The sequence below is a fragment of the Amborella trichopoda genome, chromosome 13, assembly GCF_054954075.1.
Source record: "Amborella trichopoda isolate Santa Cruz 75 chromosome 13, AtrichopodaSantaCruz75HAP2 v2.0, whole genome shotgun sequence".
Classification (NCBI taxonomy): Eukaryota; Viridiplantae; Streptophyta; class Magnoliopsida; order Amborellales; family Amborellaceae; genus Amborella; species Amborella trichopoda.
This window is the reverse complement of record NC_142348.1, coordinates 6,348,416-6,375,682: the sequence shown is the minus strand read 5'-3', so window position 1 is coordinate 6,375,682 and position 27,267 is coordinate 6,348,416. Positions and strand designations below refer to the sequence as shown.

Genomic DNA, 27,267 nt, shown 5'->3' with positions numbered 1-27,267 from the left:
AAATAGTTGTTGAGGGTATCCAAATCGCGTATTTCACAAGCTTTAGGCTACCCCAAATCGGGAGGCCTATTTCGTAATTAAATTTTCAAAGCCGTAGAATATGGACGGTAATGTCTGAAAACCAGGGGCATTTTTATTCTTTGTACCCCTCCATGAAACTTTCATTCCTATTACTCCTGGGTTAACAAAAATCATTTGCACTCTGTTTTAAATTTTGGGAGTAGCTTTTTAATTATATTTTTTTTTATTTTTTTTATGAATTTAGATTTTTTGCTTTACAAAATGTCAAACCCATACATTAGCCATCCATTTTTTTTTGTGACTTGATATATAAATTTTATTGATGACAATAATTTATAATTATTATAATTAATCATTTTCAAGTTCAAATGAAATTAATATAATTATAAAATAAGTCATAATGTTAAAGAAAAATTCATTTTTTTTCATGTCTAAATTTATAGAGTGGGATCCACGGAGGTAAGATTGATTTTAGGCAATGGAAGAGAAAAAGAAAGGAAGATTTTGTAAAATAAAAATATTGAATTTGTAAAAAAAAAAAAAAATCACAATTAGGGGGTTAACGGTCCCAAAACTTTAAAATAAGAGGGTACAAGGGACTTTAATGAACCCAAAGGGGGGTAAAGGTCATTTTCTCATTTTATAATGCATTTATGGGAAAATATGTTTTTTGTGTTTTTTGTCTTTTCTTTTTTCATTTTTTCCCTTTTGATAGGGCTATAGCTATATCAAAATAAATAGAGCCTTACTTTATAATTCATCAAAAATTACAATTCAAGTATTAAAACTTTTTATATCGATCATCTTGGCTTGAACTTTATGGTTGTAAAAAAATATAGGATTTCAAATCTAAAATTATGATTATTATGACAAATTATCTAGACTGTCTATTTTACCCTTAAAATAAGTGTTAATAGATCCGCAAGATCTATACTATTTTTTGAGTTTCAAATTTCAATATTTGCAAAATGATTTTAGAGCCATCATAGAGATTTCTATTGCCGAAAGTGCATTTTGGACTACGATTTGAAATGAGGCTTTATTTTGTTTTCATGGAGCCTAGGGCTTAGAGAAACCTCATCCCTTAATTTATAATACATTTATGGTGGAAAAACATCCTTTTTTAGTGTTATCTGTCTTTTCTTTTTCCTTCAATTAATCTTTTTCATATATTCAATTGACTTTTTTAAAAACGTTCTTTATTCCTAACCAGAAATTTTTTTCCACTTGCCAGATTAGAAAATGACAGGTCGCTTGAGTTGAATATATAAGGGACAAGGTTTCTAAAACAAATTTCTTACCAATTTGCCCTTTTTTTTTTTTGTATCTCCTAAAATTAACAAACAAAAAAAAAACAAATCCTTGACGGGCTATCTAAATCAACAGCCTATTGGATTTTTATCTGTGTCATCGACGGTTTACAAAGTAGATACACAACAATATGTGTCTCTATAAATCACATCATCATTCTGCTAACCTTCGATTTTTATCTTTGCATAATCGACGGTTTTCACACAACAACATGTGAATCAATAAATCTCATCATCATTTCCCATCGTATTCTTCCAAAAACCCCCACCTGCCTTCATTTATGTCCCACATCTGCCTAATAACCCCCTCCCCCTTTGAAACCCAAGCCCCCTTTGCCTACTTATAAAGAAAAACCAGACTTCTCCAGCATAATCGCCCAAAAAACCAGGGAGAATCCCACAAACACAAAGGGATGCAAACCTCTCAAAACATGCCTAATTTCCAGATGCTAAAATATGTGAAACTTGGTTACCAGTACCTTGTAAACCACCTTCTCACCTTTCTCTTAGTCCCTATAATGGCAACAGCTGCTGTTCAGCTTTTACGCATGCGTCCGGAAGAGATCCTTCGCCAGTGCCACTCTCTCCACTTAGGCGTCGTCCAAATACTGTGTTCCTCTCTCTTCATCGTTTCATGGCGAGTCTCTACTTTATCTCCAAGCCTCGCCCCATTTACTTGGTTGATTACACATGTTGTAACCTACCAGACCCTGGCAGAGTACCAAGCACTCTCTTTATAGAGCATGTTAGACTTTGATCCAGAAAAGTGTAGAATTTCAGGTTCAAATTCTGGAGCGCTCTGGTTTGGGGGAAAGGACCTGCGTGTCTCCCGCTCTCCATTACATACCGCCAGACCCGACCATAGATGATGCTCGAGCTGAGGCTGAGCTTATTATCTTCTCTGCTGTGATGCGCATGGGGATCAAGCCTCAAGATGTTGATATCTTGATAGTGAATTGCAGCCTGTTTTCGCTGACTCCTTACCTCTCAGACTTGGTGGCCAACAAGTATAAGATGAGGGGCAACATCAAGATCCTCAACCTCTCTTGAATGGGATGCGATACCAGCCCTATCTAGCTCGGCATTTATTGCAGGCATGGTTCTTCTAAAATCCCAAGAATATGAACTTCTCTTTACTTAGGTAGGTTGGTAAAGAAAAATAACTACAAATACGTCAATTGTTCTACAATCACAGAAGCAATTCGGTTACATAGAATTATTTTTTAAAATTTTCACACGAGAGAGAGAAAGAGAGGCTATAGAGTGAGAGAAAGAGTTGGGTTAGAGAGAGAGCGCATACCCTAACTTCAGTTTCCTCTTTCCATGCAAGGTAGCTGATGAAACTTTGCTGTGGAATCACATAGCCTGGACCAACCAAATTTTAACAAATTTTCAGAAAAGGAAAAAGTACCGAAAAAATGGCAACACATTGCATGATAAAAAGGGAGAATGGCTCTAGGAATACTGAAACTAAAGAAGGAAGAACTGTGAAAATGGAGCTCGAAATGTATATTTCCATTAGGGCTAGCAGTGGAGAGGATTCTAAATTATTTTTGTACTTAATAAGAAGAAAAATACGGTGAGTTTTCATATGAATTGATGCCGAGATTGGGCATTAAACCAGAGGCTTCAAGCATGCTGTATCAACCTTTCTTCTGCAGTCTCATGTACCATGCTGAGCACATGCTTAAGAACAAATATGGCAAGGCATTAGAAGAAACAGGAGATATGTATGTGTAATCACCAACAAGGAATGCACGCTGTAGCATATGCATCAAAGTTCTGTTAGAATTTCAGTCTTCCCATTTCATTTTGAAACACAGGTCATCAACTATGCAAATCTTATATAGGAATATGCAGAGAGTTAAGGTCAATCCTTTTCAGAAGCAATGGGCACTTTATCCATTTTTCAAAAAGAGAGGGAGAGAGAGACTCGTTTTCACATAAAGATTATGGTGTTGGTCTCCAGTTTAAGAGAGAGGAATTCGGTTTATGAATTTCTCTGGCGATTGTGCCCGAGAACTCGGGTTTTCTGTTTTTCTTGTGATTCGTTTTTGGTAGAAGGGAGCAAAGAGGGGTTCGCTTTTAAAAGGGAAGGGGAGGGGGTTTGGGGTAATAGATGAGGCTGATGTTGTACATAAATGAAGGCTCGTATTAGAACCGAAAACTGGTTGCTCAGCTTTTCTATTCGATGTTAGGCGAATGATGGGGAATGGTGATGGGATTTATAGATACATGTACTCTTGTGTATTTAATTTGAAACCGTCGATTATGCAAAGATAAAAATCGAATAGGCCGTTGATTTGGATGGCGGGGCAAGTGTTTTCTTTTTGAGAAATGTTTTGTGGCCCCAGTTATATGTGGCCTCACTTTTTAACAGTTCGATCTATGAATCGAATGGCTATGATTGTTCAAACCCAATGTCATGCCAAATATTGTTTTATTCATTTTTTTACAAAATATTTTTGGATGAAATTTTTGCAGTCCCATCACAAAATTAGGGCAAATTTTGGAAAAATAAAAAATAAATAACCAAAATGCCTCTATTATTTTTTGGGGTATTTTGGTAAATTTTCATCATAAAAAGTATTTTATGATTATTTTTATCGTGTGTATCCTTGTTAGATCCATACATAACTCAAATTTTGCTTTAAAACGATTTATAGAATAAAAATAAAAAATAAAAATTTCTGAGCCATCCGATCATGATCTGACGGTTCAAAGCTAATTTGTGACATTGTTACTCAACCCATCTTAGCCATCTATCTAGATCTGATGGCTGAGACTAGGGATCACATATGGCATATATGTGGATGGGTCATATAGAAAGCCTTCCCTTTTGTTTTGGTTAATTATGCGAGATTCAAAGAAAATTTCGAAGAAACCTTATCCTTTATATGTTCGACCTTTCATTTTCTAATTTGGCAAGTTCTGGTTAGGAATAAACAACGTTTGTAAAAAGTCAATAGAATAAATGGAAAAATTAATTGAATCAATATAATAAATGAAAACATTAATTGAAGGAAAAAGAAAAGACAAAGACCACAAAAAGCACGTTTTCCCAAAATTGCATTATAAAATAAAAGATGAGGTTTCTATAAAGCCTAAGCTTTTTGAAAACAAAATAAACCCTCATCTTAAATCCAAAGTACACTTTCGGCAATAGAAATCTTCACTCTAAAATCAATTTTCAATATTGACAATGAAATTTAAAACCCAAAAAATTGTACGGATCTTGCGGATCTATAAACACTTGTTTTTAGGGTGAAATGGATGGTCTAAATAATTTATTACAATAATCATATTTTAGAGCTTTTTAAGGCCAATTTGGATGTCAAAGAAAAAAATATTCACGACGAAAAACATACGAGTTTTTTCCACCTCAATTGGAAAACATTCTCAGCTTATTTTATTATGTTGGTAATATGTTTGGATGTCTATTTTGTTGATTCGTCGAATTACCCTCTACCCCATCTTGGCACTTTTTGGGATCAGGGGTACTAGGCTTCTTCAAGCCCCATTCATCACACCAGTTGGAAAGGGCAATTTTGAGGGCAAGATTAGGGATTAGGGCTGAAATGTCTAATTGGGTGGAGATCATGGCCATGGCTCCCATTTCCTTGTAAGCCTCGATGCATCTCCTCTCAAAGGTCCGTCCCGAAGAAACAATGAACGGATAAACTATTGGAGCCACGGAGATGGGATACAGAGACTCCGACGGCCATTCTTGTTGAAACTTCAATGGCTAAAAAGAAACTTCTGAGAGATCGTCCACCTTGCTTTCCTGCTATCCATTTCAAACTCAATCCTCATAACCCTAAAAACTAACTTCTCCAACCATCAAACCCAAGCCGGATGTAATAGTTACAACCAAGAAATGCAGAGTTCTCCTCACAGAGAAACTAATGTCGTAGAGTAAAAGAAAACCTAACCAAATTCACTACGAAGATTTGATGAGCTTCAAGAATCTCAAGAACCCAACCCCGATCAATGTAAAATTTTTTTGATACTTGAAGTGTAATTTTTGATGAGTTATAAAACGAGGCTTTACTTATTGGGGTGCCTTTTGTATAGAGCCTAGGCTCTAAACAACCAAATTAAACACTATTTGAATAGTGTTGAGAAATGTGGTTTCAATACTGAAAATCTTTGTGATAGCCTAAAAATATATTTTCAGTTTTATTTATAAACTTTAAAGCTTCAAAATTAGTGTAGATCGACAGATCTTTGAAACTTGAAAATATTGAAAATTGGTTGAAAAATATATTACAAAATACATTATCTCCAAACCTTGAAACCCAGTTCCATAAATGCATTATAAAATGAAAAGAAAAAAGTAAAATAATGCCTCTGATTTTCAGCCATTCAAAAAGACAATAATAAATTTCATGCTACAGTTAAATTTCCCAGAAAGAGAACAAGAAACAGCTTTCTACCAAGCAAGTTAATTAAACCATTCAAAAGGATAATAGTAAGTTTCATGCCAGAGTTAAGTTCTGGATCTGCCATTACTAGGAGATAAAGGAAACCGCAAGCTTGACCTAATTAGTAGCAACAAAAGATTTATAGATGATGCCTCAATCTGAACCAACCAAAGACCAAAGGCAATCGGAGTTGCAGTCGGATATTCTTAGTGCCTGAGTATGACCCAATCGAAGTTGCAGTCGGATATTCTTAGTGCTCGAGTATGAACCAGGGCAAGGCAGGTGATGTGTTGGACTGGGCCCAACACTTGCAACAACACTTGCTGGAGGTTTGTGAGGATTTTTTGTTTTCTGGAGTGATTTGCTTGTGGGCCGGTGTTGTAGTTCCAGCCACGGGCCAAAAGCCTGTTCCCAAAGCAATGGTTCATGACCAAGGAAAGCAAGTTCGCAATGTTTTAAGGTTAGGGAGACAAATAGAAAACAAAATCCTTGAATGTTTGAGCATAGCAAAAAAAAGGAGACAAATAGACAACAAAGTCCTTTACGTGTTTTAAAGAAAGGCAAACTTAAGCTTGGTGACGGTGCTTGCATCAAGGAAATAAAATAGGAAAGGATGTCAATGGAAAAAATATTCAGAAAAAAATACAAGTTTTTTTACCTCAATTGGAAAATATTGTTGTCTTATTTTATTATGTTTTTCATTCATTTGTAAAAAAAAAAAAAAAATCTCTACCCAAATTTGTCATTTTTTTAAAATCTTGTGGACCGATGCGGACAGGGGCGACAAAAGTAAACGTACAAGAGTGTAGATCAAGGGAAGAAATTGAGAGGGAGCGAGGGAAGACGGGCAACTTTTTTTTCATGTAGAGAGAGAGGATTTTTAATGGCGGACACAAATTAAATACAGGGACAGAGAAGTATTAATTGGAACAGAAGAGACAAAAACTATGGGTTAAGCAGCCCCCGCTAACCAACCGATGGATCGCTACGAGTAGATCGGCCTCCTTTTATACCATATAAAATTTGCAATAAAAAAAATAGTGATGTGAGAGAGAAAATGACAAAACATATACGTTCATCATCCATGAAAGGTATACCAGTATATTATTGATAGGAATTTTTGTGATTTTCCAATGTTTTAGCACTTTGAAAATAAATGTAATCTTACAAAATTGGAAACTCAATCTCTCTCGCTGCTATAACGGTTAACCGTCCATATGTTTTTTTTTTTTTTTCACATTTTTAACACTCACATCTGTGCATTTCTATATAAATTGTCAATCATATAAAGCATATCCACGATATACTCTTTCTATAACTAGTGGAGCTTGAGAACCTCGAGGACATTGACGGGATAAACTAGTGGAGCTTGAAAACATCCGGGATATTGAGGGGATACTGGTCGATACAATCTGCCCATGGCCTCCGCTTTGTTGCTTCTGTTGCACTTCCAAACTGCACTATTGCATTTAAACCCAATTTCCCAAACCCTATCGCCTCTTTTCATCCTCCCTTTAGCCTCAATGTAACTCATCTCATGCCACAAACTATTCGATGATGTGTTTCCAAACCTATGAAGCGTCATCCTTGATGCCTCAACATGCTCAGGAGACAACTGCAAATTCTTTTCCAGTGCATCGACCACCGCTCTCCCTCCAGCGTGTATGCAGAAATGCTCAAAAGCTTGTTTAAAATCAGGAATATAAGGCTTCCACTTCAGCTTAAATATCTTTCGACCAATTCGGGAGATGCCCAAATTTCGTTCGACATCCTCCTCCTGGAAAACACAGCCGTAGGCGTGATCATCAGTGCCACAGTTGGTGCGCACAACATGCTCCAAACGGTACTTTGCGCGGTGACCCTTGCTGCGGCGGTTTGAGAGCATGAGGGCTGCACCCCCCATCCGGAAGAGACAGTTTGGTAGAAGCCTGGACTGCTAGTTGCCGGTGTACCAGTGGAGGATGAAGATCTCCCTGCTCACCACCACTGCATACGCATTTGCATGCACCTGAATAAATATCAACAGGTTTTAAAATTTTGTTACAACGCCCTGCGTCATCAAGGGCAGGGACAAGAATTTGAGTAATCTAGCCCAAAGGAAAACAATGAGTGATTTACATACCAACCTTAAAATTTTAGCTAAAATACGAAATGTTCCAATTATATGTCCAACGTTCAACCGACTTCTTTTTTATTTTTTTTAAATTGCTCTTCGATCCACCTGAATTTTGAATTTTTTTTTTTTTTGTTTATTTTTTCATTAGTAGGTAGTGCCTTATTTTTTTTAAATTGCTCTTCGATCCACCTGAATTTTGAAATTTTTTTTTTTTGTTTATTTTTTCATTAGTAGGCAGTGCCTTATTTTTTTAAAATTGCTCTTCGATCCACCTGAATTTTGAATTTTTTTTTTTTTTGTTTATTTTTTCATTAGTAGGCAGTGCCTTATTTTTTTAAAATTGCTCTTCGATCCACCTGAATTTTGAAATTTTTTTTTTTTTGTTTATCTTTTCATTAGTAGGCAGTGCCTTAAAGCTTGGGGCACTTCCCTACTAACAAAAAAGCTAATAAACAAATTTTAAAAAATTAAAATTTGGGTGGACCAAAAGCTAATTTCGAAAAAAATAAAAAAAAATGGGTTGACTGACTTGCTTTATGATTTCTGCATATAAACGGAGCATTTTGTACTTTACCTAAAATTTTAAGGCTTGTATGTAAATTACTTTTGAACATTTCTGTTTTAAAAGATTGAATTCAGTCTCATTTTAGATTTAAAAAACTGAAAATGGGCATTTTCCATCTTCTAAAATATTGTGAATTTGAAAAACTGAAAATGGGCATTTCCGATCTTCTAAAATATTGTGAAGATGATAAAAAAAAAACATAAGTATAATAACACAAACTTCGAGGTAATCCTATAAAAATGGTAAATATAATGGATAAAACTTCAGTTTCCCTTTTTTCTTTGGGCTAAATTACTCAAAATTCGTATCCATCCCTTTATGGTGCAGGCCGTTATAATATGGTGTTTATTCCGGTGCATGCAAATGCGTATGCAGTGGTGGTGAGCACAGAGATAATCTTCCCAAACTGGTACTCCGGCAACCAGCGGTCCATGCTCCTCCCAAAATGTCTCTTCTAGATGGGGGATGCCACCCTGCTGCTCTCGAACCGTGGCAGCGAGAGCCACCATGCAAAGTACCGTTTGGTGCATGTTGTGCGCACCCACCGTGGTGCTGATGATAGAGCCTACCGCTGTGTTTTCCAGGAGGAGGACACCCAAGGAATGGTCGGCATATCTGTCTCCAAAGATCTCATGGTTATGGCAGGTGAAGCCCTCAAATCGAATATCATGACTATGGGACCCATCGTTTTGCCGGTTTCTGAACAACTGCTCTTCCTTCTCTCTCTAATTGCTCAAAAGATACTTAACCTGAAGTTGAAGCCTTATATTCCTGATTTTAAAAACGCTTTTGAACATTTCTGCATACACGCTGGAGGGAAAGCAGTGATCGATGAACTGGAATAGAATTTACAGTTGTCTCCTGAACATGTTGAGGCATCGAGGATGACACTTCATAGGTTTGGGAACACATCATCGAGTAGTTTGTGGTATGAGATGAGTTACATTGAGGCTAAAGGGCGGATGAAAAAAGGAGATAGGGTTTGGCAAATTATGTTTGGGAGTGGGTTTAAATGCAATAGTGCGGTTTGGAAGTGCAACAGAAGCATCAAAGTCGAGACAGACGGGCCATGGGCGGATTGCATTGAAGCGGTCCCTATTTCTCTATCATTTTTTGCTTTATTTTGCATGCGTAGTCTCCTTGATCAAACAGGACTTGTTTTTTTTTTTTTCTCGTAGTCTTTTATTTTTTTTCTATCATGGTTTTGTACGATGCAAAAGGATTCATATCTGTCATCTCCAACCACCCGACCGCAACAAACACCTAAAGGATTCATTTTTCCTATTTTATTTCCTTGATGCAAGCACCGTCACCAAGCTTAAGTTTGCCTTCTTTAACACCGAAGGGATTTTGTTGCCTATTTGTCACCTTTTTTTTTGCAACGCTCAAACATTCAAGGATTTTGTTTTCTATTTGTGTCCCTCGCCTTAAAACTTGCTTTCCTTGGTCACGAACCATTGCTTTGGGAACATGCTTTTGGCCCCTTGCTGGAACTGTAACATTGGCCAACAAGCGAAATCATTCCAAAAAATCGGAAGCCTCACGAACCTCCAACAAACGTTGTTGCAAGTGTTTCTATATTATAAAGCCTGAGTTGGGGTGGAGTTGTGTCATGAAAAAAAAAAGGGATCTTAATTTTATAGAGATTGTAGGACATATTCTTAAATTTAGAGAAGAGAGATAGAATAAGCACTTATTTTAGGATAACTAAATTTGAAAGAGAGAGAGAATATGAATATACACAAAAGAGATCCCAATATTGTTTCTATATCTCCATATTATTTATATATCTTAATGAGAGAGAGGCAAAGAAAATACGAGTGCGTACATGAGTGAGATCTCAACATTGTCAGAAAATTTGAGAAGGAGAGAGAGAGCATGCACAAGAGATAGAGAATGAGAGATTTTAGGAGAGAGAAATTTTTATAGAAGCTTTGGAAGAGTAGAGAAAGAAAGAATTTCTTAAAACAGGATTTTGGGAAACCAAGGTTTTAGTAAAATTTATTTTCATCAAAATGATAAGTAGTTAAAAAAAATTTATTATCTGAGAGATGATTTGTGATTTATCAAAATTTTTATTAATAAATTTCTTTAATCATTAAATATTTAGTTAATCTTCTACAAGTAATTGCATACATGCAACGCATGTAATTCAACCATGTAATTCAACTTGTATAAATGAAGATAAAGGAACAAGGTTCTATCTTCTATGTCTAAATTTAAATAAAAGTAATGTCATTCTCTCCCACCAAGGTTTTTGAGTAAAGGTTTTTGTGTATGAATTTGGAAGCAAGTAATGTGGAGACAGAGATTGATGTTCCTAAGTGTAAAGCTATCTTAAGCCAGTTATGTTTAATAACACTCTCTTTCCTCATCTCTCATTTCCCCTAGGAAGATTAACCCTTAAAATGGGGTTTACCTTTCCTTTTGGGGGTTGGTACTATGTTGTGGAGCCTCTGGGGTGTTAGGGTTTTTTTGAAGGGCCAAAAAATTCTTTATATTTGGTTACTTTAGGTTAATACTTAAGATGGGGCCGACCTAGTTGTGGGTCTTCACAAGCTCTAATGTGACAGTTGTTGTACCTTTCGGGGGTCTCTCCTTGGCGTGTCCCTACCACTTCTCTTTTGCCCTATTATCAACACTATTTGGTCATTGATTATGTAGCGGAACCTACTCGTATGCTGCCATGTTGTTGTGAATTCTTTAATGGATACCGTCAGAGCAAGTTGTGTCACTCCAACCCCAGCTTGTAATGTGATTGTTGAAGGGTTGTTGCTTGATAAGAGTGATGGTGAGGTTGGGTTGAGGTGGTCGGAGAGGATGAAGCCTTTGGAATTTGCTTCATATGTTCTTTAGGTAGTTGATGGTACAGGGTCTTCGAGGTTGGAGTTATGGTGTATTTTGAGAGTCTGGGCTTCTCTTTATTGAAAAAAACGAGTTTTTGCTTTCTATTTCTTCCTCTATTTATTTATAATTTTACTTATGTGGCTTCATTCCTTCTATCAACGAAAGAAATCGTTAACGTCCGGGAAAAGAGAGAGAGATAGAGTCCCATGATTTCAACAGGAAAAATATCCAATCCATATCATGTGGATACGGGGACTTGCAATAGTTGGGATTTGGCCACATCTAACTGCCAAAATTTACTTTCACACTTTATTTTTATTTCAATAAAATATTTATCTAAATTTTAGGGAATAGATTTATTTTCATAAAAAAATGATTATAAATATTTTAAATAAGCATTAACCAAAATACACCTAGATTTATGTTAATCAGAATTTTTTTTATTATTTTTATTCCGTTTTCCTTATTAAATAAATTAAAAAATAAAAAACGAAATTTATTTTTAGCCGTTGAATGAGATTGGTTCAATATGAACCATTCAAAGTCCTTGTGCACCTTTTAAGCGTCAAGATACCATTCCTTTAATATTTGTTAAGGGTATGCAGATCGTGTATTTCACACGCTTTAGGCTCAGGAAGTCATACCCCAAAATAGGGCGCCTGTTACGGAATTAAAGTTCCAAACCAATGGCATATCGACGGTAATGTCTGAAAACCAGGGGTATATTTGTACTTTTTCCTTTTATTTTATAATCCATTTATGGGAAAACATGTCTTTTGTAATTTTTGTCTTTTCTTTTTGCGTGCATTATTGTATTTTTTTTTTTTTCCCGTAAAAACCTCACTTTATAACTCATAAAAAATAACAACTAGTACTTAAAAAATCTTTCACATCTCCAATATGCGGTTGATATGCTGATTTTTTGCGATACTAGTTTGTAGCAAGTTATGACCCTCTCTCTTTTTCTAAGGTGTTGTAAAGTTACCTTGAGATGCAAAGATAACTTTACTAAAACTTTGTTAGTAGGGGTTGGGTGTGATGGGCCCATTGTAGATCTTTTGGCCGCAAATTTTGGGTATGTGGTGGGTCACTTCCCTATTCCATATATTGGGATCCCCATATCTGACTCTAGACTTAATAGAGCAGTTTGGGACACTGTGCTCAAGAGAGTTTATACTAAATTGGATTTTTAAACATCCAAATTCCTTTTCCCAGGAGGCCGAGTGACTTTGATTAAATCGACTCTATCAAATATGTGAGTTTACTTATTATCCTTATTGCATGTGCTTACAAATGTGATTAAAGAAATAGAACGTCTTATGCAGAACTTCATTTGGGGTTCTCTTGATGGTAATCGTAAATATCATTTGGTAGGATGGGATAAGGTATGTACCCCTAAGCTTTACTTGCGAAGTGGTGATGGAAGTCTACGTTGGGAGAAGATCAGTTATGGAAGGAGGTGTTGGTGGCTAAATATGGAGTAGATCAGGGTGGTTTTATTGGGAGAGGTGGCGCACGTAACACAAGGTCTCAACTTTAGAAAGGTATATATGCTCAAAAGGAGGTGGTTGTGAGAAATGTATGGTGGGAGGTTGGGAAGGGTCCTTCGGTAGAGTTCTGGAATCACAAATGATTGGGGTCTAATATTTTAAAGGTTTAATATAGAGAAAGTTTTAAAAATCAACTAACCATTCTTTGACATTGGTAGATTCTTATGATGTTTGTGCTGTTAAAGTTATATGGGACATACGAATTAGCTATTACAGGGTGCCTAACAGTATTCTGGTACAATTATGTGATCTTATGAGGGACTTATTCACAACTTATATTTCACGTGATTTGGGAGCTTACGAATGATGGTATGTTCTCAGTAAGATTTGTCTATTTTTTGTTATATCACGATAGAGTTAGATGGGAACTACCTTATCTAAAATCCATTTGGAGGTTGGAAGTGGTCCATACTACATAAGATTCAGATCTTCATGTGGACTCTGTCACAAAAAAAAGTACTTATAGTGGATAATTTGAGGAAGAGGGGGAAGATTCTTGTGAATTACCACATTTTATGCAAAGAGGATGACGAGACTGGTGACCATTTATTTTTACATTGTAATTCTGGTCTGAATTATGGAGGTCGGCTTTTCCTTTGATAGGTATTCCATTACCTCTACCTGGCCAACAACTCAAATTATTGATTATCTATCTCTTCCTTTTTTGCCAAAGGTAAGAGTAACGATTTGCAGTTCTTTCAAGCCTCGATTGTGTGCGAGGTTTTGCTTGAAAGGAATAGATGGATATCTGAGGGTAATTGCTTGTATAACAATTCTAAATTTTAAAAAAAAAAAAATTTTAAAAAAAATATATATATATATATATATATATATAAAATAAATATAAATAAATAAATAATTTTTTATAGTGTGATGGTCCATATAAGTATTATGGTCCTTAGGGACCATCACTACTTTGTTAATTTTTTTTTCCGTTCATTACCATGTCCTTTAGTGGACGGGCTTTAAATGTTTCATGTGTAATATAATTGTTACACCTCATGTATGAGGTGCAACTTAATAAAATAATATAATAAGGTATCTTAAGAATTTAAATAGGAGAGGCGAGGACTCCCACCCTAAAAAATTTTTGAGATCTTTCTCTTTCTAGTCGAAAAGCAGTGAGCTCTTTTGCTCTTTAGCCAAATTTTTATCGGAAGCTCCCTCTCAAATATTTTAGGTAAGTGAATTTATTATCTTGAAAAATAATCCGTTCTTTTTAAATATGAAATGAAATAATTACTTCTGCTTATTATCATGAATTTTAGGTACGATAAATTTTATGCGCAAGCGATCTCATTATTTTGAAAAATAATCTTTTTAATAAAATTGTGATATTTTATCTATGTTAGAAATTTTAAATGCTGTAAATTCTTAGAAATAAATTATTTATTTTTCTTGTCCATTGTTAGAAAATTTTAGATACTGTAAAATTATTAAAAATAAATGTGATATTTCTGCTTTTAGTAAAATTGTGAGATTCCTTTCTATTGTTTTTGAATATTTAGACATTGTAAATTTCATGTGCAAATGGCTGCCTTATTATTTGAAAACTGATATTTTTGCAATTGATTATAGCATTGTCTGTGAAATGTTTATTTACGAATTGACATCCCATAAATTGTGATAATTTCGTATTCTTGAATTTCTATAAGAGTTTTTCTATATATATTAGATTGGCAATTATGCTAGAATATCTTTACGAACTGCTACCTTTCTAAATCTGAGCCCAAAATATTTGACTAGTTATTTTTGAAATGTTATTGAAAGTGACTGTTATTAATGGTTTCAGTGAAATTCATATTAATAATTTCAATGATATGTTGAGTACATGATATTGCTGCTTTCGAATGTTTAAAGAAATTTATAAATACTTTAAGTAACAAGTGGACTCATCCGGTTCGCCGGTGAGGTATAAGTGGACCTATCCGGTACGCCGGTAGGGATTAAGTGGACTCATCTAGTACGCCGGTGAGGTATAAGTAGACCTGCAGGTATTACGTGGACCTATCTGGGACGTCGATAGGGATTAAGTGGACCCATCAGGATGCTGATGGGGTATATAGGTCACTTACTTGGGACGTCAATAGGGTAATTTGTGAAATCCTTTGAATTATGCACTGCCGTTAAAATGTTATATGCATTTCAATTATTCGGATTATAATTAATTATGCATTTTTGAAAGTGAAACTGTTAATGCATTTCTGTTAATAGATCTTTTTTTTGAAAATATTGATCTCTTTCAACCCTGATTATTTTTAGGATTATGATGATCACTTACTGAGTAACCAAACTCATCAAATTATGGTAAACATTTTTTTAGGATAACTGCGGTTTCATTTTGACTGCTCGTCAGGATCAACTCTGGAAGATATTGTAGTTATGTTTAAACTTTCTTTTGTTACTTTGTAAGAATTCATCACTGTAAATTTGTCATGTCAAGAGATGTATATATGTTTTGACTGTCACATCTCAGGAATATCAATATTGTAAATTCTTGGGGCGTGACAATTATGGTATAAGCAATAGGTTTAAGATTCTTTGGAAATTTAAAAAGAATGTACTTAAAATCGCATTTATATTGTGTACAGACCGAGACATAATCAATATCCAGAGTAACTGAAGCTAATATGGAAGGAATTCACAAAGCCTTGGAAAATATGGTTGCTCTAATGCAACGTCAGATGGAAAACAATAATTCACCAAGGCTTTGGGAAATGGTGGGAGTAATATCGAACAATATAAAAAATTGAACCTACCTTCTTTTAAGAGTGCTGTAAATCCACTGGAAGCCGAGGGATGGATTATGCAATTAGAGAAAATATTTGAGGTAATGGAATGTTCTGATGACAGGAAGGTGGCCTTGGCAGTTTTTATGTTCGAAGGTGAAGCTCAACATTGGTGGCGAACGACAAAAGGAGTATTGGTTAAAGAAAATAAACCCTTGACTTGTGAAGTATTTCCAGAGGCATTTAATGAAAAGTATTTCCCATATTTTATCCGAGACCAAAAATAAATGAAATTTCTGAAATTAATCCTAGGAAACCGGACAGTAAACACAGTACGAGACCAAGTTTACTGAATTGGCCAAATTTACACCACATATGAGTAACAATGAGGCAAGAAAGGTGAAAAAATTTGAAAGGGGTCTCAGACTAGCTATTAGAAGCAGAATATCAGTCTTAAAATTGAGAACTTATGCTGAAATAGTGGATCAAGCCCAAATTGTCGAAAAAGATTTCGAAGATTACCAAAAGATGAAAAATCAGAAAAGTCAGGTTAGACCCACGCCATCTAATCGACAACAACTTGAAAGGGCAAACAAGAAGCCAAGGCTCTTACCACTTCAAAGCCCAATAGAACCATGTAAAAAATGTGGGAAATACCATGGATCGAGCCCTTGTTATTGAAATATTAGAGCCTGTTTTAAATGTGGAAAATTGGGGCACCAGATTAAAGAGTATCATAGCTTACAGATGCAACAGCTTCCAAAGCAGGGAGAGATAGCTCAAAAGCCTTAGATGAAGGGAAGAGTATTTACGAGCACCCAGCAAGATACTCAGGCCTCAAAATCAGTGATCCAAGGTACTCTTATTATCTTCCAAAAAGTAGCTCATGTATTGATTGATCCTGGATCTACTCATTCATTTGTGTCACCACACTTTGCATGCCACTTAAAGGTAGAACCAAAACAATTAGAATACATTCTAGAGGCAACCACACCTATGGGAAATTCAAGTGACACCAATATAGTGTACAAATCCTGTGTAATGAAGATAGAAGAAAAGGAACTGTTGGTTGATTTAATACTACTAGAAATTCAAGATTTTGATGTAATCTTAAGCATGGATTGGTTTTCTGCATACCATACAAGTATTAATTGTTATAAGAAAATGGTTACCTTTAGTATTCCGGATCAACCAATATTTTACTTCAATGGTATCAAAGAAGACTCCCCATCATATTTAATCTCCTGTATTCGAGCTAATCGCCTCCTTCGAAAAGGGTGTCAAGGCTTTCTTGCCTATCAAAGAAGATAGGAAGGAAGAGATAAATTTGGATACTACTCCGGTTATCCGAGAATTTTCGACGTTTTCCCTGAAGAATTGCCAAGATTACAGCCTGACAGGGAAATTGAATTATCTATTGAATTATTGTTAGGGGTAGCCCCAATTTCTAAGGCACCTTACAGAATAGCACCTGCATAACTTAAGGAACTTAAACAACAATTGGAAGAATTATTAGATAAAAGTTTTATCAGGCCCAGTGTGTCACCTTGGGATGCTCCGGTATTGTTTGTTAAAAAGAAAGATGGGACCATGAGATTGTGTATCAATTATAGACAGTTGAACTAAGTGACAGTGAAAACTAAGTATCCATTACCTAGAATTGATGATTTATTTGATCAATTACAAGGATCACAAGTGTTTTAAAAAATTGATCTTAGATCTGGATACCGTCAGCTTAAGATTAAAAGTGAAGATGTTCCCAAGACAGCTTTCAGAACAAGGTAAGGCCATTTTGAATTTTTAGTCATGCCTTTTGGATTGACCAATGCACCGGCTGCATTTATGGATTTGATGAATCGGGTCTTTAAGCCTTTTTTGGATAAATTTATTGTGGTATTCATTGATGATATTTTAATTTATTCCAAGAATCAGAAGGAACATGAGCATCATGTAAGAAATGGTATTGCAAATATTAAGAGAAAAGAAATTGTATGCTAAACTTAGTAAATGTGAATTTTGGCTTGAACAATTGACATTTTTAGACATGTCATATCAAAGGAAGGTCTATCAGTTGATCCTTCTCGAATCGCAACCCCATTGACTCGATTGACACAGAAAAATGTCAAATTCGAGTTGGACAAGTGAATGTGATGAGAGTTTTCAAGAACTAAAAGGTCGATTAACTTCAACACCTATTTTAACTATTCTTGAGGGGAGTGAGGGATTTGTGATTTATTGCGATGCTTCACATAAAGGCTTGGGCTGTGTATTAATGTACTATGGGAAAGTAGTGGCATATGCATCCAGATAGTTGAAAGAATATGAGAATAAATATTCAATTCATGACTTGGAGCTGGCTGCAATAGTATTCGCTTTGAAAATGTGGAGGCATTATCTATATGGTGAGCAATTCGAAATATACACGAATCATAAGAGCTTGAAATACCTCTTCTCTCAGAAAGATTTAAATATGCGGCAAATAAGATGGATGGATTTCTTAAAAGATTATAATTGTACAATCTATTATCATTCATGAAAAGCTAACGTTGTGGCCGATGCTCTAAGTAGAAAATCTACAGGAGTCTTAGCTCATCTAATGATCCAAGAAATGAGATTGTTAGAAAAAATAGTGGATTGGCATCCGACTCCGTCCATTAATGGTGTAGTAAGTATGATTGCCAACATTAAGGCAGAACCCCAATTAATCCAACAGATTCGATCGGCACAAAAGAAAGACCATCAGCTTATAACAATTGTAGAAGAGGTGAAGCTGGGAAAGATAGAAGAATTATCTATATGCAGTGAGGATTTGCTAAGATTCAAAGGTCAGGTTTGTGTCCCGAATGATGAGAGTGTGAAGAAAGCTATCTTGGAAGAAGCACATCACTCTCGTTGTACGATACATCCCGAAAGTATTAAAATATATCAGGACCTGAAGAAAACCTTTTGGTAGAATAATATGAAAAAAGAGGTAGCACTATTTGTGTCTAAGTGCCTAACATGCTAGCAAGTAAAAGCTGAGCATCAAAGGCCCGCTGGGTTGTTGCAGCCTTTACCCGTGCCAAAGTGGAAGTGGGAGCACATCTCTATAGATTTTGTCTCTGGCTTACCTAGAACATATTCAGGACATGATAGCATTTGGGTCATTGTGGACGGCTGATCAAAGCTGCCCATTTTCTGTCGATTCGCACGACGTACACTTTGGATCGACTGGCCAATTGTACATTGAGGAAATAGTACAGTTGCATGGAGTTCCGATCAGTATTGTATCAGACAGGGATACTCGGTTTACTTCTAAATTTTAGGCTAGGCTACATTCAGCCATGGGGACGAGACTCACCTTTAGCACTGCCTTTCACCCCCAAACTGATGGACAATCGAAGAGGACCATCCAAACTCTAGAAGATATGCTGAGGGCCTGTGTCATTACCTTTACAGGAAGCCCGGATGATCATTTACCCCTAATTGAGTTTGCTTATAATAATAGCTTCCAGGCCAGTATTCAGATGACACCATATGAAGCCCTGTATGGAAGGAAATGCAGGTCACCCATCTGTTGGGACGAGGTTGGTGAAAGAAAGCTTTTGGGCCAGAAATTGTCCAGGTAACCACATATAATATAGCATTAATTCGAGAAAGGCTCAGGACAGCTTAGAGTCGGCAAAAGAGTTATGCCGATAACCGAAGGCGAGATCTTGAATTTGAGGATGGTGATTGAGTTTTCTTAAAAATCTCACCAATAAAAGGCATTATGAGATTCGGCAAGAAAGAAAAGCTGAGCCCACGTTACATCGGACCATTTGAAATCTTGGAAAGAATCGGAGGTGTCACTTATAGACTTGCCTTACCACCTGAATTGGCAAATGCCCATAATGTCTTCCATGTATCATCACTACGAAAATATCAGCCCGACCCATCCCATATCTTGAAATATGAACCTTTACCGATTAGGAAGGACCTATCCTTCATTGAGCAGCCAATTTTGATACTGGATAGAAGGGTACAAGTGTTGCGCAACAAGGAGACTCCTTTGGTCCGTATATTACGGCAGTACCATTCAAGAGAGGAGTCGACTTGGGAACGAGAAGACGATATCAGAGAAAAATATCCTTATCTTTCTCAGTAATCAGGTATACAAATTTAGAGAACTAATTTCTTTAAGGGGAGGAGAATGTAACAATCCTAAACATTCAAAAAAATAAAATAAAAATAAAAATAAATAAATATATATATATATATATATATATATATATATATATATATATATATATATATATATATATATATATATAATAAATATAAATATATAAATAATTCTTTATAGTGTGATGGTCCATATAAGTATTATGGTCTTTAGGGACCATCACCACTTTGTTATTTTTTTTTCCTTTCATTACCATGTCCTTTAATGGACATGGGTTTTAAACATTTCATGTGTAATATAATTGTTACACCTCATGTTTGAGGTGCAACTTAATAAAATAATATAATAAGGTATCTTAAGAATTTAAATAGGAGAGGCGATGACTCCTACCTTAGAAAATTTTTGAGATCTTTTTCTCTAATTGAAACACAGTGAGCTCTTTCCCTCTTTAGCTGAATTTTTATCGGAAGCTCCCTCTCAAATATTTTAGGTAAGTGACTTTATTGTCTGGAAAAATAATCCTTTTTTTTAAAAAATGAAATGAAATAATTACTTCTGCTTGTTATCATGAATTTTAGGCATGATAAATTTTATTCGCAAGCGATCTCATTATTTTGAAAAATAATCCTTTTAATAAAATTGTGATATTTTATCTATGTTAGAAATTTTAAATGCTGTAAATTCGTAGAAATAAATTTATTTATTTTTCTTGTCTATTGTTAGAAAATTTTAGATACTGTAAAATTATTAGAAATAAATGTGATGTTTCTGCTTTTAGTAAAATTGTGAGATTTCTTTCTATTGTTTTTGAATATTTAGACATTGTAAATTTCATGTGCAAATGACTGCCTTATTATTTGAAAACAGATATTTTTGCAATTGATTATAGCATTGTCTGTGAAATGTTTATTTGCGAATTAACATCCCATAAATTGTGATAATTCCAAATTCTTGAATTTCTATAAGAATTTTTCTATACATATTAGATTGGCAATTATGCTAGAATATCTTTACAAACTGCTACCTTTCTAAATCTGAGCCCAAAATATTTGACTAGTTATTTTTGAAATGTTATTGAAAGTGACTGTTATTAATGGTTTCAGTGAAATTCATATTAATAATTTCAGTGATATGTTTAGTACATGATATTGCTGCTTTCGAATGTTTAAAGAAATTTATAAATACTTTAAGTATGCAAGTGGATTCATCCGGTTCGCCGGTGAGGTATAAGTAGACCTATCCGGTATGCCGGTAAGGATTAAGTGGACTCATCTGGTACGCCGGTGACGTATGAGTGGACCTGCAGGGATTAAGTGGACCTATTTGGGATGCCGATAGGGAATAAGTGGACCCATCAAGAAGCTGATGGGGTATTTAGGTGACCTACTTGGGACGCTAGTAGGGTAATTTGTGAAATCCTTTGAATTATGCACTGCCGTTAAAATGTTATATGCACTTCAATTATTCGGATTATATTTAATTATGCATTTTTGAAAGTGAAACTGTTAATGCATTTCTTTTAATAGATCTCCTTTTTGAAAATATTGATATCTTTCAACCATGATTATTTTTAGGATTATGATGATCACTTACTGAGTAGCCAAACTTATCTAATTATGGTAATCATTTTTTTCAGGTTAACGACGGTTTCATTTTGACTGCTCGTTAGGATCAACTCTGGAAGATATTGTAGTTGTGCTTAAACTTTCTTTTGTTACTTTGTAAGAATTCAAATTTGTCCTATCAAGAGATGTATATATGTTTTGACTGTCACATCTCAAGAATATCAGTATTGTAAATTCTTGGGGCATGACAACTTGGTTGTGGCAATCTGTCACCAAAGAAGGATTGAGGATATCTACGACTGATGCGTTCCTAAATCTTAGTTCTTTGATGCTTTTAAGAAACATAGACCTGTTATTAAAAGAACTTGGCTTCGACCTAGTAGGGGTTATATCAAACTAAATTTTGATGAGAGCTCTTATGGGAATTCTGTGCTTGCTGGTTTGGGGGGTTTCGTTTCAGATTCTTCGGGTAGGGAAATCTTATCGTTTTACTATCCTTGTGGGATTGCTATGCTAACAATGCTTGTGGGGTGGGTGATTGAAGGGAACTCCCCTAATGTTATTTATTGGTGTTCGAGATTGAGTAAGCCTCCATGGAGTTATAGGAAGCAGTGGATACAAGTTATGGATTGTTACAGAAATCAGGTGGTTAGTTTAAACCGTGTTTATAGGGAGCCTAATGTGAGAGCTGACTCTCTCACTAAGGATAGTGTTCATGCCAATCGTTTGATTGTTTATGTTTTATCATTGTAATCGTGGTAGTTTATCTTGAATAACATTCTTGTGCGCTTGTCAAAAAATATATTAAGAAATGTTTACATCTATCATCTTGACTTAAAAATTATGGTTATAAAAAAAAGAAAAAGATTTCAAGCTCTAAAAATAATTATTGTAATAAATTAGCTAGACCGTCCATTTCATCATAAAAACAATTGTTTATAAATTCACAAGATCTGTATTATTTTTTGAATTTTAAATTTCAATGTTGATGTTGGAAATTGATTTTAGAGCCATCATAGAGATTTTCATTACCGAAAGTACATTTTGCATGAGGATTTAAGATGAGGCTTTATTTTATTTACATAAAACATAGGCCTTATAAAACGCTAAAGCATAGGCCTTATATAATGCATTTATGGGGAAAACATGTTTTTTGTGGTCTTTCTTTTCTTTTTCCTTCAATTCATTTTTTCATCCATTCTATTTTTACAAACATCTTTTATTCCTAACCAGAACTCGCCAGATTAGAAAATGAAAGGTCGCTTAATTTCTCACGTTAGGGATTCTTATTTAGAAAATCGATTATATAAAGGATAAGGTTTCTTCAAAATTTTCTCCTCTATTTGCCCTCATTTTGTATCTCACGTAATTAACCAAAAAAAAAGAGAAGGCTTTCTATGTGACCCAGCCAGCTATATATAGTATATGTGATCTCTAGCATGAGCCATCAGATATGGTTAAGATGGTTTGAGTCACAATGTCACAAATTGGCTTTTAACCATCTGATCTTGATCGGACGGCTCAGAGTTTTTTATTTTAAATTTTTTATTTTATAAATCAATTTAAAGCAAAATTTGGGACATGCATAGATCTGACAAGGATGCACATTCTAAAAATAATAATAAAATATTTTCCATTATGAACAAGTACCAAAGTACACCAAAAAATTGTAGGGGCATTTTGGTTATTTATTTTTACATAAGTTATTTATTTTTTATTTTTTCCAAGTTTGCCTTAATTTTGTGACGGGAGGCCCAAAATTTCATCCAAAAATATTTTGTAAAAAAATGAAAAATAAAACAATATTTGGCATGACATTGGGGTATGATCAATCATAGTCATTCGATTCATAGATCGAACGGCTAAGAAGTGGGGTCACATATAACTTATATGTTGGGCCACATAACATTTCTCAAAAAGAAAACACTTGCCCCGCTATCCAAATCAACGGCCTATTCGATTTTTATCTTTGCATAATCGACTGTTTACAAATTAAATACACAATAACATCGAATAGAAAAGTCGAGCTGAGCAACCAGTTTTCGGTTCTAATACGAGCCTTCATTTATGTACAACATCAGCCTCATCTATTACCCCAAACCCCCTCCCCTTCCCTTTTAAAAGCCAACCCCTCTTTGCTCCCTTCTACCAAAATCGAATCACAGGCAAAACAGAAAACCAGAGTTCTCCGGCACAATCGCCAGAAAATCAGCCATTCTAGCCTCTCAAAACATGCCTAATTTCGAGAGGCTAAAATATGTGAAACTTGGTTACTAGTACCTTCTAAACCACCTTCTCACCTTTCTCTTAGCCCTATAATGGCAGCAGCTGCCGTTGAGCTTTTTCGCATGGGTCTAATAACCATTGCCTATCCAACTTAAAAAATAGAATTATTGACCTTGTGTCTATTGTCAATGATTTTTGGTGTCATTCGTGGTGTTGGTAAGTCTAAATTTTTTTTTAAGTCCCAGTATTCCAACGTTCTATTTATGTCATCTTTTTCCTCTAACTTGATGATTGTTAGTAAAATTACTCAGAGCATGAATTATAATGTTATTTTTTCTACCAACTTGTAATTTTTTAGGACTAGCCCACGAGGATGAAGATTGGTGAATGAAGATTATCTCATGGAGTATACCTATTTAATAAGGAATATAGGCTTTGATTCCCAGTCAGGGTAATTTTGATATCAATTAATTGTAGCATTGGAGATTTGGACACCCTTCAGATAAATTTTGAAAATTTTAGTGTCTTCTTTATCTTTAAACTCTCATTCTTGAAAAGTCCATAAAATCTCAAACAGGCAAGACTTGCTCTTCAGTTTTCTATGCATATTTCAAATTAATCCTTTTATTTGATACATTCTGATGTGTGGGGATCAGCCCAAGTTCATTATTAAGTTGGCTTTAAGTATGTTGTTACTTTTATTGATGATTGGTCTCGTGCTACTTGAGTGTATTTATTGAAATAAAAGACTTTTGTTTTTTCTATATTTAAAGAATTTTTCAATCTGATTTCCACTCAATATAATGCTAAAGTTAGAATTGTGCACACTAATAATGGTACAGAATATGTGAACAAAGTTTTTTCTGGGCATATAGATAATCTTAGCATCATACACCAAACCTTGTGTACTGGGCAGTAGATTGGAGTTGCTAAAAGAAAAAGTAAACACCATTTATAAGCTATAAGGTCCTTGATATTTCAGATGTTTGTTCCAAAATTTTATTGGTAAGAAGCTATTTTTGTGACTTACTATTTGATTAATAGACTTCCCAGTAAATTCTTTAGGCCAAATCTCCCCTTGAGGTTTAGAAAAATAGAAAAATTGATTTTCCTCATTTACATGTATTTGGGTGTGTGTTTTATGTACATGTGACTGACAATAACATGGATAAACATGTCAATAGATGTATATTTCTTCGATAATCCTCTACTAAAAATGGCTATAAATGTTATGATCCCGCAATAGAAACATGTACGTTTTCAGAAATATCCATTTTGTTGAAACCGGGTCCTATTTTATTGACACCTTGGAAGTGATTTGGAAAATAGGGCTCAGGGGGAGTGTTCCAGATGTCGTTTGCCCTTGCCTAATATTAGTGACAGTGAAATGTTCAACACATCTAGAATAAATCATATGCAAGTCATGATGATCAAGCTGAAGCCGAATATACCATTGAAACTCACTAAGCTGGTTTGGAAGAAAACAACTCCGTTGTGGCCCCACTTGATTCTCCTTTGTGCCAGTCTTCTCGTGTGTCTCAACCTTGTTCTAGATTTCAAGATTTTATACTTATCAAACAATTTCTTATTCTAATTCAAAGTCATATATCCTATGATATTATCTCTCCTCACTATTTTACTTTTTTGAGTTCTATGTCTAATAATTTTGAGCCAACCAAATTTTAAAATGCTATATTTCAACTTGTGTGGAGGAAAGCCATGAAAGAAGAACTTTAGGTACTTGACAAGAACCATAATTGGGACATTGTCAGGTTACCTAAAGGGAATAAGCAGTTGGATGTAGATGGGTATTTAAAACCAAACATTGATGAGTCTGTTGAGAGACATAAGGCCAGGTTAGTAGTCAAATGATTTACCCAAACTTATAGAGTCGACTATAAAGAGACATTTGCACCAGTTGTCAAGATGAATATTGTTCATGTTCTTTTGTCTATAGCAATTAACTATGGATGGTCTTTGCATCAAATGGATGTTAAAATGCATTCTTACATGGTGATCTTGAAGAAGAAGTCTATATAAGTCTTCCTCCTTGACATCCTAAAATAAAAGAGAGATGTCTTGTATGCAAATTAAAAAAAGCATTGTATGGACTTAAATAATCACCCTGTGCATGGTATGTCAAACTCAACACAACCTTGAATCTTAGAAGTTCAGTTGACTATGCTCATAAAAAGGGGAACTTCAAGTACAACATTGTACTAATTTATGTTGATGATATCATCATTACAAGTGATGATAAAGAAAAAATCATGAAGCTTAACAGTTATCTTCATAAGAAATTTGACATCACGGACCTTGGTCAACTAAAATATTTTCTCGATATTGAAGTAGCACATTTAAAAAAGGGTATCTTCATTCTCAAAGGAAATATGTCTTGGATTTGCTTAAAAAAACTAAGAAATTGGGAGTCAAACCTATTGAAACCCCTGTTGATCTTAATTGCAAACTTAATTCAATAGATGATAAACCTTTCAAAGATGTGAGTCGCTTTCAGAGACTTATAGACATATTTATTTATTTGATTGTGACACAACCAGCTACAATGTATGCGGTTAACCTTGTGAACCAATTTATACATACTCCTAGATCATGTCAAATGAAGGCTGTAAATAAAATTCTCAGATATCTTAAGTCATCACTTGATAGAGGTATTTGGATGAAACAAAAAGGTCACACTAATATTATTGGTTATTCTGATGTTAACTGGACAGGAAGTCCAGTTGACATGAGGTCCATTACTAGCTATTGTACATTAGTTGGAAGAAACTTAGTTACTTGGAAAAGCAAAAAACAAAATGTAGTTGCTTGATCCAGTGCAGAATCCAATATAGAGCTATGGTTGAAACTACATGTGAACTGATATAGCTGAAATCACTACTTCAAGATATGGGATTACAAACGGTCAATCCAACGAAGATATTTTGTGATAATCAAATAGTTGTGTATATAGCTTTCAATCCATTCGTTCAGGAAATAACCAAGCATATAGAAGTTAATTGTCACTTTATGAGATAAAAGGTTTAGCCAAAATTTATGAATACTTCTTATATTTGAAGTGAAGACCAAATTGCAAACGTTTTTAACAAAGCTATTGCAAAGACAATGTTCCATCAAAAACTGTCCAAGTTGGGCTCCGTATATATGCACCAACTTGAGGGGGAGTATTGACAGTCATAGCAGCCAGATATTGAGTTTCCTATCTTTTAGTTAACAAGATATTGAGTTTCTTATTTTGTGGGATTACATTTATAATGGGATTTATTTCCAAAGTGACAAACATTGTAACTCTATAAACATCTGGTAAACCAGAGTAATCCCTATGAATGAGATACTGGTTATACTCCGTGGACGTAGACACCACTGTCGAACCATGTATATATTTTGTTTCTGTCTCTTCACTATTTCCTTAATTGTCATTCCTTCTCTCGTGACACTATTTCCTTTATTGCCATTCGTTCGGATGGGTGCGGACCCAAAAATGCTCGAAAGACCTGCACATTATTGTCCATCACAAAGAAATGGATTGGATTTTTAAAAAGCACGAGGAGACCAAAGATTACGCAAATTCTTATCCATTGATTTAGAATTCTAAACAGCTAAACAATTCCAAAATCTTTTTTTTGAGTGTTTTACATACATATCCTAAAATATTTTTGGAACAATAACTACAAATGTAGTTGAAAAACTCAAAAAATGAATCTTAGATATATGTAAATAAACAATAGCAATGCAACTGTAATATTGAATAT

At 34.8% G+C, this 27,267-nt stretch overlaps 1 pseudogene; it reads left to right on the top strand.

The window, feature by feature from the left end:
* Positions 1–1,735: 1,735 nt before the first annotated feature.
* LOC105421756 (3-ketoacyl-CoA synthase 5 pseudogene) lies at positions 1,736–22,024 on the top strand (annotated as a pseudogene).
* The last annotated feature ends 5,243 nt before the right edge of the window (positions 22,025–27,267 follow it).